Source organism: Perognathus longimembris, chromosome 28 (assembly GCF_023159225.1).
Source record: "Perognathus longimembris pacificus isolate PPM17 chromosome 28, ASM2315922v1, whole genome shotgun sequence".
Classification (NCBI taxonomy): domain Eukaryota; kingdom Metazoa; phylum Chordata; class Mammalia; order Rodentia; family Heteromyidae; genus Perognathus; species Perognathus longimembris.
Genome location: NC_063188.1, coordinates 44191163 through 44206145, shown reverse-complemented (window position 1 = coordinate 44206145; position 14983 = coordinate 44191163). Strand labels below are relative to the sequence as shown.

Genomic DNA, 14983 nt, shown 5'->3' with positions numbered 1-14983 from the left:
TGTGCCTGCCTAGCAAGTACAAGACCTTGAGTTCAAATTCCAGTACCACCAAAAACAACAACAAAAAGTGTCAGATAGCAGTGGCTTATGTCTGTAATACTACGTAATAGCAGGTATGGATTGGAAGATGGAAGTTCAAGGCTTGTCAAAAGAAAAAGTTACTAGAACCCCCCATCTCAACCAACAGCTAGGTGAAATAGTGTAACATCTAAAAGAACCTAAACTGGGGCAAAAAAAATTGTGATACCCTCATCTCAACAGAAAAAAAATATCTGGATGTAGTCATGTCTGCCTTTCATCACAGCTATAGAAAGAAGCATGCTTAAGAGGATCATAGTCAGACTAACTAGAGAAAAAGACAAACCTTGTCTGAAAATAACCAGAGCAAAAGAAGCTGGATATTGGCTCAAGCAATGGGTGCTTGACTCACAAACATGAAACCAGTACTGCCAAAGGGAAAAGAATTTTCTCTGTAGCTTCTCATTTTTTGAAATGCAGATGTTTCTATCCTATATAAATCATTTTGTTCACCTATGCATTTGTTATCTATAGTCACTCAACTGACTATAGCCACTCTATACTTGATTATTTTCGGAATATTCAAAGAAGTACTATCTAAAACTTTCTAAAACCCAAACAACAGATTTACATTAAAATAGTAATAAGTCCAAAGACTCTGGAAACCTACCGGATCCTTTTCAGGGTTTAGTGTTGATTTATTTTGACTTGTTACTGTATTCTGTTTGGGGAATTCTTCATACTTTCTTCTTCCTTGACTAAAAGACACTTTGTTTAAAAGTCTATCTTTATATGACATTAAATCCTTTAAAAAAATTTAGTCCTCCCAGCCAGAAGTCCTAGTGCAGTGCCCACACATACTCCCAAATACTTCAATTTTTAATTCATCTCCTATCGTATATTGTTATGTAGATGTTACTCAGGCTATTACATTGCTGCCCTTAGAAAAAAATGTAAGTTTTCATGGATACTGTTTGCTTATTATATGTTGGTCAAAATTCATAATACATAAACTGCATAGCAGTTGTGCATTTTTTAAAGCTCAACTCTCTGATAATACTAGCAATCAGCTATTAAAGCTAAATAAAATAGATACGTTAGGAAATGGCTTCTACCAGAGAAAACATCATTTTGATATTAATATGTTAGAAAAATGAAGACATTTTACTACAGATTGCAATTTACATAATTATAATTATAATTATAATAATTTTTAAAGCAGAAGTAGAAGGATAGCCATGAAAGAAAGTAAAAAGAATCTCCATTTGGAGAGAATCCCCACATGAGGGTACAAAATAAATAATTTTAGAACATCATCTGTAGATGATTACAGATAAAAAAGCTTGCCTTGGTGGAAGAATGATGTGGATTTCGATAAAGGAGGGAACAAAAGATAGATTCCCAGGTAAGGGTTATTACCCACTTCATTTGCAAAAGTATTCAGAAGTATGCTGTTCCAAATCCAAATGGCATCAAACCTTGACATTTGGATTGTTTAACCTATAGCAGGTAATGCTTCCAAGTAAGGTAAATAATTGTCAGAGGAAACAGTGAAATGCTTGATTCAGTTTACCACTGCCTACTTATTCACCATATTATATTATTCATCCAGTGACTCTCTGTGTTCATCTTCTCAGTTTTTTTTTAATCAAGACAGACATTCAAGTGTGCATTTTTTTCTTATCTCTTCTTCCAGTTCTAGATGTACCTCAGACCTCTTTGTATTTAATCCAAGTGTTTTGCTGAACAACATTAACCTTCCTTTGTCCATCCATGTCTGTCAGGCTATTCTCAGTAGCACCTCTGTTGTTCAGTTGTATTGATTACACTTCTTAAATCTTCTTCATGTCATATGCATGTCACACAATCCTCGGCAAATCACGAACATTGTAACTGTTCTTGCTGTGATCTGCTTTGATTTTGTGCACAGGTTGAAACTGGATTGGAAGAAAATATAAAATGCCATGATTGGATATTTTCATTTTTAAGCATGCGTTTTCTTATAAAACCTGAAACCACACTCCTAACATAATCATAACTGGAAATTATTAGTCAGCAAATTTTCCCTGGAGGAGATATGTGAAAATTGTTTGTGAGCCAAAAAGCAGAGAATTTCCTACTCTCTCTGTTTCTCTCTTTTACAGTGAAGATATATAGCCTATGAATATGGAAATGTACATGCTTCTTTGACCCAGACAAAATAACTGGAAATACATTAAAATTGAACATTATATGAATAAAATAATCCACCATTCTTTAGAAATCTTCAATAAGCATTGCAAGTACAGTATCTATAGTAATATCCCAGTTAATTTCACATATTTGCTCATATATTTGTTTGGATAGCAATATTGGCTAAACTAGATTTGCATGATTCATATCCATGTATATTTGCCTTATGGATTTTTAAAATTAGTTTCAGCTATACAGATTCAACTAAATCAAGAAAAAAGTGATCAGTCTCCCCCCAGATAACAATTATAAAGAAAATAAAATGAGATAGTAGAAACTCTATCTTCTATCAAATAATTCTTAAAATCACAATAATACATGAATAGTAATTTATGCAAGAATCAAGAAAAGCCATCACCATTGTGATGTTTAATTCAAATTCACATGTGACCCATTTCTAAAAATAAAAAAATAACGCTCAGTATTTGAATTTGACTTTTTAATCTGTCTATCCATCCATAATGTACTGACAACTTTTTTATATGAGAATGTCTAATCAGAAATCAAAAAGTAAAATGAAGAACACTGTTGTTTTTGTCATTCTGTACATTATGCACAGCTGGTTATTAAATGGATTTCTATTTTTATGTGGTACATCCTACCTCAACCAGCAAGAAGATAACCTCTGACATACTTAGTAAAATAAGGAAAAGTAGAGACCAATGACATCAGAGTAACATGTCCTTTTACTAGACATGGAGCACTGTTCAGTACATTTTGAAGGGGAAGAATAAGTCTAACTTTTAACAATTTGTTTTTTTAACTTTAAAGTATCTCTGAGATTGTTATAACTGAACTTCCTATTTTAAACATAATTTGCAAGATAAGTACTTATTTGAATACTTATACATGTTTTGTAGTCTTGATACCAGAAAGTTTATGTTAATCTACCTATAATCTTACATGCAAGCATATTAATGTTCTTTTTTAATGTTATCCTTCTTCACAGATGACAAAAAAGGGATTTTCCATGATTATGTAGGGAGAAGTCCAGAAGCCAGATTTAACAGTTAATTTTTTTTTTACATAAAATTAGTTTTCAGTCTATGTCCAGTGTAGTCCATTCAGCACTATCAATATTTGGATATACTCAAAGTTAGTAGAGAAGAGTATTTCCTAAATGATCATTTTTCAAAGTATCTGTTCACACTCTCAATGTAAGTAATGGGCACTGGCAGTTTCTGTGGAAAATGAAGAGGAAAAAGAATAAGGAAAATCTCATTTCATCAAACAACCAACTAGACCAAGTGTGTCAAGCACATGCATTTTCATTTCAGTAAAGAGAACAGGTTCAACAGAGCATTAAAAACTTACTACAGAGACAGCTCTATGCCAGCGAATCAAATAGGGATGCATTCAGGTTACTTTCCTGATCTATGAGTCCCATAGCATCTTTCTGCCAAGGTTGAGTCGTATAATAAGAGAAGCCGATTAATTCTAAAGGCATATGTCATCCTTCATCTTATCCCTCATTCTCCAACAATTATGAATGAGATGCTAACACCCAAGGGACAAGCAAATAACAAGCAATGGATATCACAGGCATTACCTAGAGACAGTAGGTATTCCATGTTCCCTAAAATACAAAATTAATTATAGTCACATGTACTTAGCACTTGAGTTCCCTACCCCCAGAAACAGCAAAGTCATATCTTCTATTTTTTTAAAAAAACTCTTACTATGTATATTAGTTGTGCAAGGGGGATTAATGTCAATGTCATATACTCAATGTATCCTAAACTCAACACCCTCACCCCATTTTAACATTTATTTTTAACAATTTAAATAGGCATCATTGTTCATTGGCAACCATCTAGGGAGCTAATATCTGTTCACTTATTCACTCATTCATTTCTCAGGTAAGAACTCTCCAATGGCTTCAATTCAAAACTCAAATATATGTATTTTGAGTTAATATGGAATAAGTAGTATTGCTCCTTAAGGAAAACTAACATCAGGGATGTGATGACAATATTTCAATCTATAAAGGACATTAAATGCTGTATGGCATAATTACCATAGATAAGTAATGATAAATATCCCTGATTTTACTGTGTTTAGTAGTGGAAAGGATCTCTTTATTTTTTTTTAAGTTTTTATTATAAAACTGATGTACAGATAGGTTACAGTTTCACACGTTAGGCATTGGATACATTTCTTCTACTGTTTGTTAGTAGTGGAAAGGATCTCTTTAAAAACATTTCCAACAGCTAATAATCATGAAGTGTGTATGTGGGGGAAGAAAGCTTCAGGAAGCATACATATTTACAATAGAGGACAAAGAGTAAGATTTTTAGAAACATTACTTTTTACTATCTCAAAAACAATTACAGTACTAATGCAGTATTCCAATGTGCCTAGAATATACTCTTGATCCAAATGGATAGGTTAAATGCTTTGGATTATGTGTCCAGAAGGAAGGATAATTTTTCTACTAATTCATTGACATGCCCTGACCCACTAGTTCCTTGTGACCCAGAGAACAAAGGATTAAGTCTTAATGGGTTAAAGAAATAGCTGGTAGTCAGATAACAATAAAACAAACCAGCATACACAGAGGTCAAAAGTGTGTCATCCATAAATTACTAGCCATCAGGTAGTTAATTTAGACACACACAGAGGATTTAATTTCCCTAAGATTTTCATCCTGGCTAAGTCAGGTGCTTTGATTATCTTTGTCATTTAAGAAATATCCCAGAAATAAGAAAATTTCAAATTTATAGCATCTTTCTTAAGCTAATACTGATGAAAGAAAGGTAAATCAGAACTCCTAAATTTAGCTGATTGGCACTCAGGAAGTAATCTGTAACTGACTCATCATCTGGGAAGCTAGTTAAACCAATTGTTTTCTTAACGGTGGCCCTCAGAAATCCATTGTTTAGTTGATTTCCCAAAAGCATTTAGTCAGTTCCTTTATAAAACTTGGTCTGTATTAGGTATGTTATGTGAAGTGTAGAATCTTTTTTTTTTAAGTATAAATCAGTTTTATTCACAATAGACCATTCCCTCCCACAAAAGTAAAATAGAGGGCTTGTAGTATGTCATAGTAGTAGAACACATGGCAATCACATATGTTCTGTCCCAGTACCCACACACAAATGCACACACACACATACACACACACATACACACATACAGATCAAAACTAAAACAATTGTAGTGAAAATTACAGCAGTAACAACAAAAATTATAAAATAGGAATAAACTTAATGGAGTAAATATAAGACCTTCATGATAAAAAATCATAGAATGCTAATTAAATGAATTACAGAGGACACACCAAACTGGAAGGACACTCATCATCATGGATTGGAAGTATTAATATTGCTTAAGGTCCATTCTGCCCATAGCAATATACATTCAATATAATACCATCAATGTACCACTGGCATTTTTCATAGAAATCGGAAAAATAGGCACAAAATTCATGTGGTAGCACAAAAGATACAGTGGTCAAAGTAATACTGAAAAAAAAGGAACAAACCTGAAGGCATCATAACATTTCAATTCAAAATATATGACAATACTATTGTGTTTTAAACAGCATGATATTGGCATAAAGGTTGACACACAATTTAATGGAACTGAATATAAAATCTAGAGATAAATCATCTAATATACAGACAACAGTTTTTCAACAAAGGCAAGAAAACTGTACACACTGTGAAAAAAGAAAAGTCTTTTAAATAAATGGTGCCAGGAAAACTAGATATTTAACACAAGTGGTATTTCAGTAGGGAAAGTAAGGCTTATTGTGTAATACTGTGGCTTGAACTCAGTACCTCAAGCTCTCACTTGGCTTTTTCTCTCAAGGCTGGTGCTCTAACAACACACCTCCACTGTCAGCTGTTTGCTGGGTAGTTGGAGATAGGAGTCTCAGACTTTTTCTGCCATGGGCTGTCTTTGAACTACAATTTTCAGATTTTAGCCCCTTGAGTGGCTAAAAAACCAATGTAAGCCTTTTGTTTCCAAATTACAATCAAAACATAATCTCTCAGTTTGTACAGATACTAGATATTGCTAACTATAAGATTATTGTCTTAAAAATGAATACTTGCAGAAATTATTTGAATGAAACAAAGCACACAGCCTATAGGGTACACTATTCAGAAGTGAAGCCCAGTAGATACTATGCTGGAAATGAGCTATACTACATGGGGGAGGAGGATCAGGAGGGGAAAACCTGGAAGAGAACGATGGAGGCAGTGACACTATTTAAAAGGAAATGTACACATTGCCTTACTCACATAACTGTAACCCCACTGTACACCACCTTTACAATAAAATTTTGAAATTAAAATAAAAAATAACTCTTCTCTCACAAGAACTAATATTTGAGGGAGGGAGTGATACACACAAATTCCTAGATTGTATCTGATGTCTAGTGACCAGGATAGGAATAGGGATAATTAGTATTCAAAATTTGAACTCTAGGGGCTGGGGATATGGCCTAGTGGCAAGAGTGCTTGCCTCATATACATGAGGCCCTGGGTTCAATTCCCCAGCACCACATATGCAGAAAATGGCCAGAAGTGGCACTGTGGCTCAAGTGGCAGAGTGCTAGCCTTGAGCAAGAAGAAGCCAGGGACAGTGCTCAGGCCCTGAGACCAAGCCCCAGGACTGCCAAAAAAAAAAAAAAAAAAAAAATTGAACTCTAGCTTGCTTACATGGGAGCAGTTAATATCAAAACAAGCTTAGTAGTATGGACAATTGTGATATTTGTACTCACCATACCAAAAATGTTAATTGAAAATGACTACCAAAAAACTTTTAAAATGTTTTCCTGATGCAGAAATGTAATCTAATCCTATAGTATGCCAAATGTCAGAGAAGCGGCTAAACACAAAGTAATAAACCTAGATAATTAAATATCATTAAGCCATGAAAAGAATAAGGCATCCATATATACCACAAAATAGGTAAATATTGAAAAAAGATACATGAAACAAATTAGGCAGAAAATGATATATATTGTACAACTTGGATGGTTGAGGAGAAATGAGGGACAATTATTTAATAATATGTAATTTATTTGGGGAGGAGAGAACACATGATTTCTAAATTTGAATTGTAGTATGACTAAACAATCCTACAAATTATTAGCAAGGTGAGTTGTAGGATATGTAAATAAATCTCTACAAAGCCATGATTTTAATATGTTATATTAGTCGTGTACCGGTGGCTCACACTTGTAATACTACCTACGCCAGCCAGCGGGGGGGGGGGGGGGCGGGGGGGAGGAGGAGGAGGCGAGGGGAGAACAAGGGGGGGAGTCTGTGACACTCAACATAAATTAAACACCCCAAATCCAGACTACAGATGAACCTTGAGGGGTAGAGTGCCTGCTTTGAGCTAAAACGTTTAAGGAGAGGGCCTAAGCCCTGTGTTCAAGCCCTAGGACTGGTCCCCCCCGCTTATAAGGGGGGGAGGGAGAGAAAAGAAAAAGAAGTGTGTCAGACCTCTTTAGCATATCATAGGTATTTGCTCTCCCTGTAGCATGTTTCAGTTCTTCCCTTTCTACCCATTCCTGCCCCATCATGTTACCAAAAGTATGTAAAAAATTAGGGAGTGCTTGTAGACGTTTAAGACTCTTTCTAGAAAAAAATGGTTTCAAAATATTTCATAGTAAAATAATCTGAAGTTGCTGTCCTTTTAAACAAACTCTCCATTTACTGCACTAGTGCCAAAATGTCACAGAAACAAGCTCCATTTCTAAGGTTACTTTGTGACATTCTTTTAATCTTGGACTAAGTATTATGATGTACATTTTCTTACGTATCCTCGCCAAGTTTTGAGCTCCTACTTTTGTCAGTTGAGCCTCCTCTGTGTATTTTGCCGGTGGTGAAGTTGCCTTCCATCGCACTCCCATGGATAAGGATGATTTTGTCCTTAATTTCAATGATGATGAAGAAGAAAAATTTCATGAAGGGTACTGTATTGAGGCCAGCAAGTCTCAGAAAGGCGACAGTAAAATGTTCATGGGAGCAATGTCTCACAGTATCAGTAAGAGAGCCCTTCTTGAGTATTTGGCTCAGTTTGGTGAGATAATAGACTTCGTGATAAAAACTGACCTTAGAACTGGACTATCCAGGGGATTTGGATTCGTACTTTTCAAAGATAATACCATTGTTGACAAGGTGCTCCAAGTAAAACAGCACCTTGTGAAAGATATTTAACTTAAAAGAGCAAATCCCATAGAATCTCCATCCTCAAAAAGGTTTTTGTGGGTCGGTTGAACCCAAATATGCCTGAACAAAGAATTAGAGCGTACTTTGGCACATTTGGAAACTTTGAGACTATTGAGCGACCATAGTGTCCACAAACAAATCAAAACCGAGTTTTCTGTTTCATCACATACACCGAGAAGGCCCCAGTCAAAAAGCTGTTAGAAAGGAGATATCATCTCATTGGGGCCAGCCATTGTGAAGTTAAAATGGCAAGTTCAAAAAGGTATTCCAGGTTCCAAATCATGGAAGCAAAAAAACTTTCAGTGGGAGCCAGTGGCAGCAGTCATAGCAGTCATAGTATTGACCACCAAAGTCTACCTAAGCCAGATATTCCAGGCATAAATGTAGATATTCAAGAAACAAATGCCGTTGCTACTGGGGAAAGCCCAACTTTTTGGTGGGCAAACCAGAAAGTTCCTATGAAGAATCACAATTTTTTGAGAGCATGACAGTGTGTTCCCTGGTCAAATAAAGATGTCTTTGAAGCAAACCAGTATGCTTTCTGGGGGAACCAAAATATTTGCACAGCAAACAGATATGATTCTGATGAAATACAACATGTTTCTGCTACTAACCATTATACTTCTAATGTAAACCTATGTACCTCTGATGCAAAAGTATATGCTTCTAATATAAGCCAATATGCTTCCGAGGAAAATCTATACGCTTGGTGGGCAAACCAATATGTTTTTGAAGCAAACCAGTATGCTCTCTGGGAAAATCAAAAGTGCTTCTGGGGAAAATCCATATGCTTTGGAGGTAAGAAGAAAACTTTTCAGAGCAAGTCATAATGTCTAGGCGAATCAAAATACTTAACATGTTTTCCCTTATATATGGAAGCTATATTTAGCTTATACACTTATAAAAATACATTGGGTGGTCTGCAAGTGTATATTAATGTATTAACTGAATTACAGTAGATTAAGGGTGATCTCAAATAGTTTACTTCAAAAGACAAAATTAACATTCAACAAAATAAAACACTAGGAAGCTGGAACTCAAAAGGGGTGGCGTGGGATCAAAGGGAAACATGTAAATGAGAAGAGGGTGGAAATTCAGACAAGAATTCCATGTACATCCTATAACATTAACAAGAGTAAGGGAAGGAGTGGGAAGGGTAGGGTTGGGTGAGAAGGTTGAAAGTGACATGGATCAAGACCGCTTTGCTAAATGTACAATAATTCAAGATAGTAAGCAAATTTAAAAAGATATACACCATGTTTTAATGTTTTAACTGCAAACTAAATTTCTTTCTTGGAAAATCAAAATGTTTCAGGGGCACTTGGTGGTAGTAGGGACATTTCTTTCAGCTTTGTTCCTGATGTTTTCCCAGTCTTCACTGAAGGACAATTTCATTCAAGATTTCTGTAATTTGCAAAATACAGTTATCAATCTGTTTTTCCTAACAGATTATTGCTCAGAGATTATTTGCTCAGATACTACTGGGGGATTAATGATTTTTTTTCTTTATTGTCAAAGTGAAGTACAGAGGGATTACAGTTTCATATGTAAGGCAGCGAGTACATTTCTTATTCAATTTGTTACCTCCTCCCTCATTTTCCCCCCGCCTCCCCTCCCATTTCCCTTTCCTCCCTATGAGTTGTACAGTTGTTTACACCAAATGGATTTGTAAGTATTGCTTTTGGAATGGTTTGTGTTTTTATCCTTTGTATCTCCATTTTATTATTCCCTTTCCCTTCCCTAGTTGTAATATACATATATACAGTATACAGTGATAGCAGGAATTAATGATTTAAGACTTGCATTTACTAATAGAAATGTCCAAATAAGCCATGCTATTCCCTTTGTTCACAGTTATCTGAGAAATTATTAACCATTTTAAAGACTGAGGAGGATGAGGTGCCATCAGAGAAATAGTATGACATCTAGTGAAAAGTTGAGCTACACCTGTGAAATTACTGAATGATTATTTTGGAAGAGGTTGCCACTGTTTCTTCCTCAACCCTTTACAGTTGATTTATGAAGTACCAATTCCTTATTGTCAAATTTTGACACAGAATTTTTAAGATTGTAAGAACCTGAGATTCTTTCTTAAGAAAGTTAGCATGTGTTTACAAATAAACACTTATCAGCTTTATTTCTGAATGGCTTCTATTTTGAGTTGGTGTTTGTTTTGCTCACTTGTTTTAATCAGTAGAGTGTTGTAATTTTGGTCAGCTAGGTAACCACCTTTTAGGTTGATGTGTGTGGGTTCTAGATACATGAATGCAGGAAAGACAATTTTAAAGTTTCCATATACATATACACACATAAACATGTATGTGTCTATACACACACACAATTTCTTTTTATATTTATTCATTATTTCCTGGGGGCTGTTTATAAGTCAGAAAATGCACTCAGTACAGGAGATTCAGAGAGAATAAATCTCAATCTTTAAAGAAGGAGAAGTAAGCCAAGAAATATAGTACAATGTGGATAAGTACTAGGTAGATAAAATCCTGCAAAGGATGACATATTAAAAGTATGTCTAAAGCAGGTTGGGAGTGGAGCTTGTTGAGTAGTGCAGAGGCTTTTGCTATTTTGTAATGCTGAAAGGGAAGATGATGCCAAGGTGTTGAAGAAGTATAAAGTGCACTTGGAGAAGGCAACAAAGGTTTTTGAGGATTAAAAAATGGTGTGTGTGGATAATGAGAGAGGAGAGGCAAGCAGGTTCTTGGCCATCCCTTTTAACAAAAATATTGAGTTATAATTGCCTTATATATCATTCTAACTTTTCTCAAAAACACATTTTAAAAAGCAAAAATATAATTTTACTAATATGTTGTATTCAATTTAGTATAACCAAACTGGCAACACATAATAGACATAAATATTAATAATGAAATATTTTTTTCACTGTCTTCAAGTTATCAACCCAAGGGGACTCAGGATGCCTTAGACCCAAAGGGAGAAGAAACCCAAGCTGACAGAGGAAGGATGCTGACACAGGACTGGGGTGGATGCAGGACTGCAGTCTAATGAACAGTATAACCTAATGTGTATTTTCCTTTTATAAGGACATGTAAGTTCCAACATATATTGCTAGTGGCTATCAGGAGATCCACATAACATGCTGAACAGTTACAGTGACAAAATTAGTAAAACCATGGGGAAGAAAAGCAAAAGAAAAATGCATAATTTCATAGGGTGTATTGGAAATAACAACATCAAAGATAAACCACTTATTTCCAAATCTTGCAACTGATTTTGGTACACTGGGTATTGTATGTAAGTTTATCAGAACTTGAGAAAGGGAACACCAAAATGCAGAGACAAAGGGTAAAAGGCAAACCAATGCAACAGCAATACTTACAAGACAATATGCTGTAAACCAACTGTACATCTCAGGAGAGGGTGGGGAGGGAACCTTGGGAATGGGGGAGGAGGCAGAAAAACAAAGGAGGAGGTAACAAGTTTGATAAGAAATGTACTCAGGGCTGGGGATATAGCCTAGTGGCAAGAGTGCCTGCCTCGGATACACGAGGCCCTAGGTTCGATTCCCCAGCACCACATATACAGAAAACGGCCAGAAGCGGCGCTGTGGCTCAAGTGGCAGAGTGCTAGCCTTGAGCGGGAAGAAGCCAGGGACAGTGCTCAGGCCCTGAGTCCAAGGCCCAGGACTGGCCAAAAAAAAAAAAAAAAAAAAAAAAAGAAAAAAAAAAGAAATGTACTCACTGACTTACATATGTAAAGTTAACCCCTCTATACATTACTTTGACAATAAAAAAATTCAGTAAAGAAAAATAACATGTTGAATAGGTTATTTCTATTTCTGTGGCTTAATGTGAACCTACAAACTTTAAAAAGGATGTGACAGACATTAAATATCTAGTATATGAAAATATTGAGAGAATACTAGAATCTTGAAATCAGTCTCTGTTTTCATGTAGTTCTGATAACAAGGAAAGACAAAGATGAAACCCATAAGCTAATGATAATTATATGAAAGTAAATTAGAATTTTTAGAAAAAATAATCATATTTACTTAAAATTACTTAGATATCCATGTGCATTGATTTTATTGAAATGCAAAAAAAAAATTCCATTCCTATTTTTATCTACCAGAGGCTCTTGCACATAGTACGAAATTAAAAACAAATATTGAATGGTAACATAGGAGCAAATCTTGTAAATACGCATTATAAATAAAAAGATGAGGGGCTGGGAATATGGCCTACTGGCAAGAGTGCTTGCCTAGTATACATGAAGCACTGGGTTCGATACCCCAGTACCACATATATAGAAAATGGCCAGAAGTGGTGCTGTGGCTCAAGTGGCAGAGTGCTAACCTTGAGCAAAAAGAAGCCAGAGACAGTGCTCAGGCCCTGAGTCCAAGCCCAGGACTGGCAAAAATAAATAAATAAATAAATAAATAAATAAATAAATAAATAAATAAATAAATAAAATATAAAAAGATGATGAAACAGAAGGCAATGTAAGGAACGCTGAGGATTTTTTAAATAAATGTTTTATTATGTTTAAGTACTTGTAGAAAGGGGTTGACATTTATCAAAGCTGCTTATGTGTGCAATGTATCTTGATCAATGTCACCTCTTTCAACCTCTCACCCATCCCTCCTACCAACTACTTCCCTCACTCTTCTCAATTTTGTAGGATATACATTAGATTTTCATCCACATTTCCCACCTCTTTTCCTCTTCATTTGTATATCTCTTTCTCTTTGACCCCTGCTTCCTGTTTTATTTTGAGAAATGAGTCTAGTGGGAAAAAACAGATGTGATGGAGGAGAATGATGGAAGGGCTGACTCTGCTCAAGAAGCACTGGACACTTAGATGGGCATGTTAAATTATAACCTCCTTGGTAAAAGCTTTTTGAAATCAAGAAAATAATTGAAATTGAAATTTAAAAATAGATAATAACAATGACACAATAAAGCATTCATACTTGGAATATAAAAAAAATAGATAATAGTACTTTGAGTTCAAAGGCTATAGATAAGTTTTGGCAAAAATAGGAAGAAAAGTGACCCCTTACACACTGGTTAGTAGGAATGTAAATTTGTGTACTCACCAAAGAAAATTGTTTTGAGCATCCTCAAAAAGTTCCATATAATCTAGCTATTCCAGTCTGAAGTATAATCACAACAGCCAAGATATGGAAACAATCTAAGTGATAATTGATGAATGAGTAAAGGATATGTGATCTGAAACCCATAATCAAGGGAATGCTCTTCAGTCACTAAAAAGGATGAGATGGACCATACACCAGTGGCTCATGCCTGTAATCCTGGCTACTCATGAGGCAGAGATCTGAGGATCAAATTTCTAAGTCAGCCTGAACAAGAAAGACCATGAGACTCTTTTCTCCAATTAATCACCAGGACACCCGAAGTGGCACTGTGGCTGAAACTGGTAGAGGTCTAGCTTTGAGCAAAAAAGCTCAGGGACAGCACGCAGGCCCTAACTTCAAGCCCTATGACCAAAAAGAAAAAAGAAAAAAGGATGAGACACTGTTATTTGCAAAAAAAAAAAAAAAAAAAAAAAAAAAAAAAGATGCATTGTACACATAAATGGATCTGTTAAATTGAAACTTCTTCATGTAACTATTTGAAAACAATAAAAGGGTGAAGTATTTAAGAATATGAAGACTGGGCTGGGAATATGGCTTAGCAGAAAAGTGCTTGCCTTGCATGCATGAAGCCCTGGTTTCTATTCCTCAGCACTACATAACCAGAAAAAACCAGAAGTGGCACTGTGGCTCAATGGCAGACTGTTAGCCTTAAGCACAAAGAAGCCAGGGACCGTACTCAGGCCCTGAGTCCAAGCCCCAGAACGGCAAAGAAAAAAAAAAGAATATGAACACTAAATGAAATAATAAATGTGAAATTGCTCTGAAAAAACATATAAACACAGATGTATTTGTCTACATCTATATCTGTATCAGTATATTTGTATACATATCTTTAAATAAGTATATGTGGAGATTTTGATATTTGCTAACCTTATATTCAATGTCATTTTGAAAATAATAGAATGGCCTTCTGAGTTGATTAAAATATTGCTCCAAATGATATTTTCTAATTGGAAAACAATAAAATCTTCACCCTTCACAAAGTAAAAGGGAATTCCTAGGTAACCTAACATGAGAATTCATAAAACTATATGGTGTCATGCAGTAGTCAAAGTAGATAAAATCATTAATTGTTCGCATGTTTGAATTCAGGAAAAAGAACTTCTTCCTGATTTATCCTGCAGTAGTATTTAGGGTGAATTCTGGTGACTTTTGATTAAGAGCTCTTATTCCTTTATCCCCAGAGAATTAGCTACTGGAACAAACAAAATAGGTTGATGCCCACATTGGTTATTTGAACTAAGGAATTAAAGCAAATTGACTTTCAGCCAGTTAAGAAACAATGTTACAGATATTTTAGCTTTTAAATTTTGTTCTATACTCTGATTCCAGTTTTAGAAATCCGATGTTTTACTTTCTCAGTTCCAGTTGCTATACTAGTTCCTCTGAGTTTTAGAGAAACAAAGGAGAG

At 35.1% G+C, this 14983-nt stretch overlaps 1 pseudogene; it reads left to right on the top strand.

The window, feature by feature from the left end:
- The first annotated feature begins 8719 nt into the window (after nt 1-8719).
- LOC125343022 overlaps nt 8720-14983 on the top strand; it is a 71410-nt pseudogene continuing 65146 nt past the window's right edge.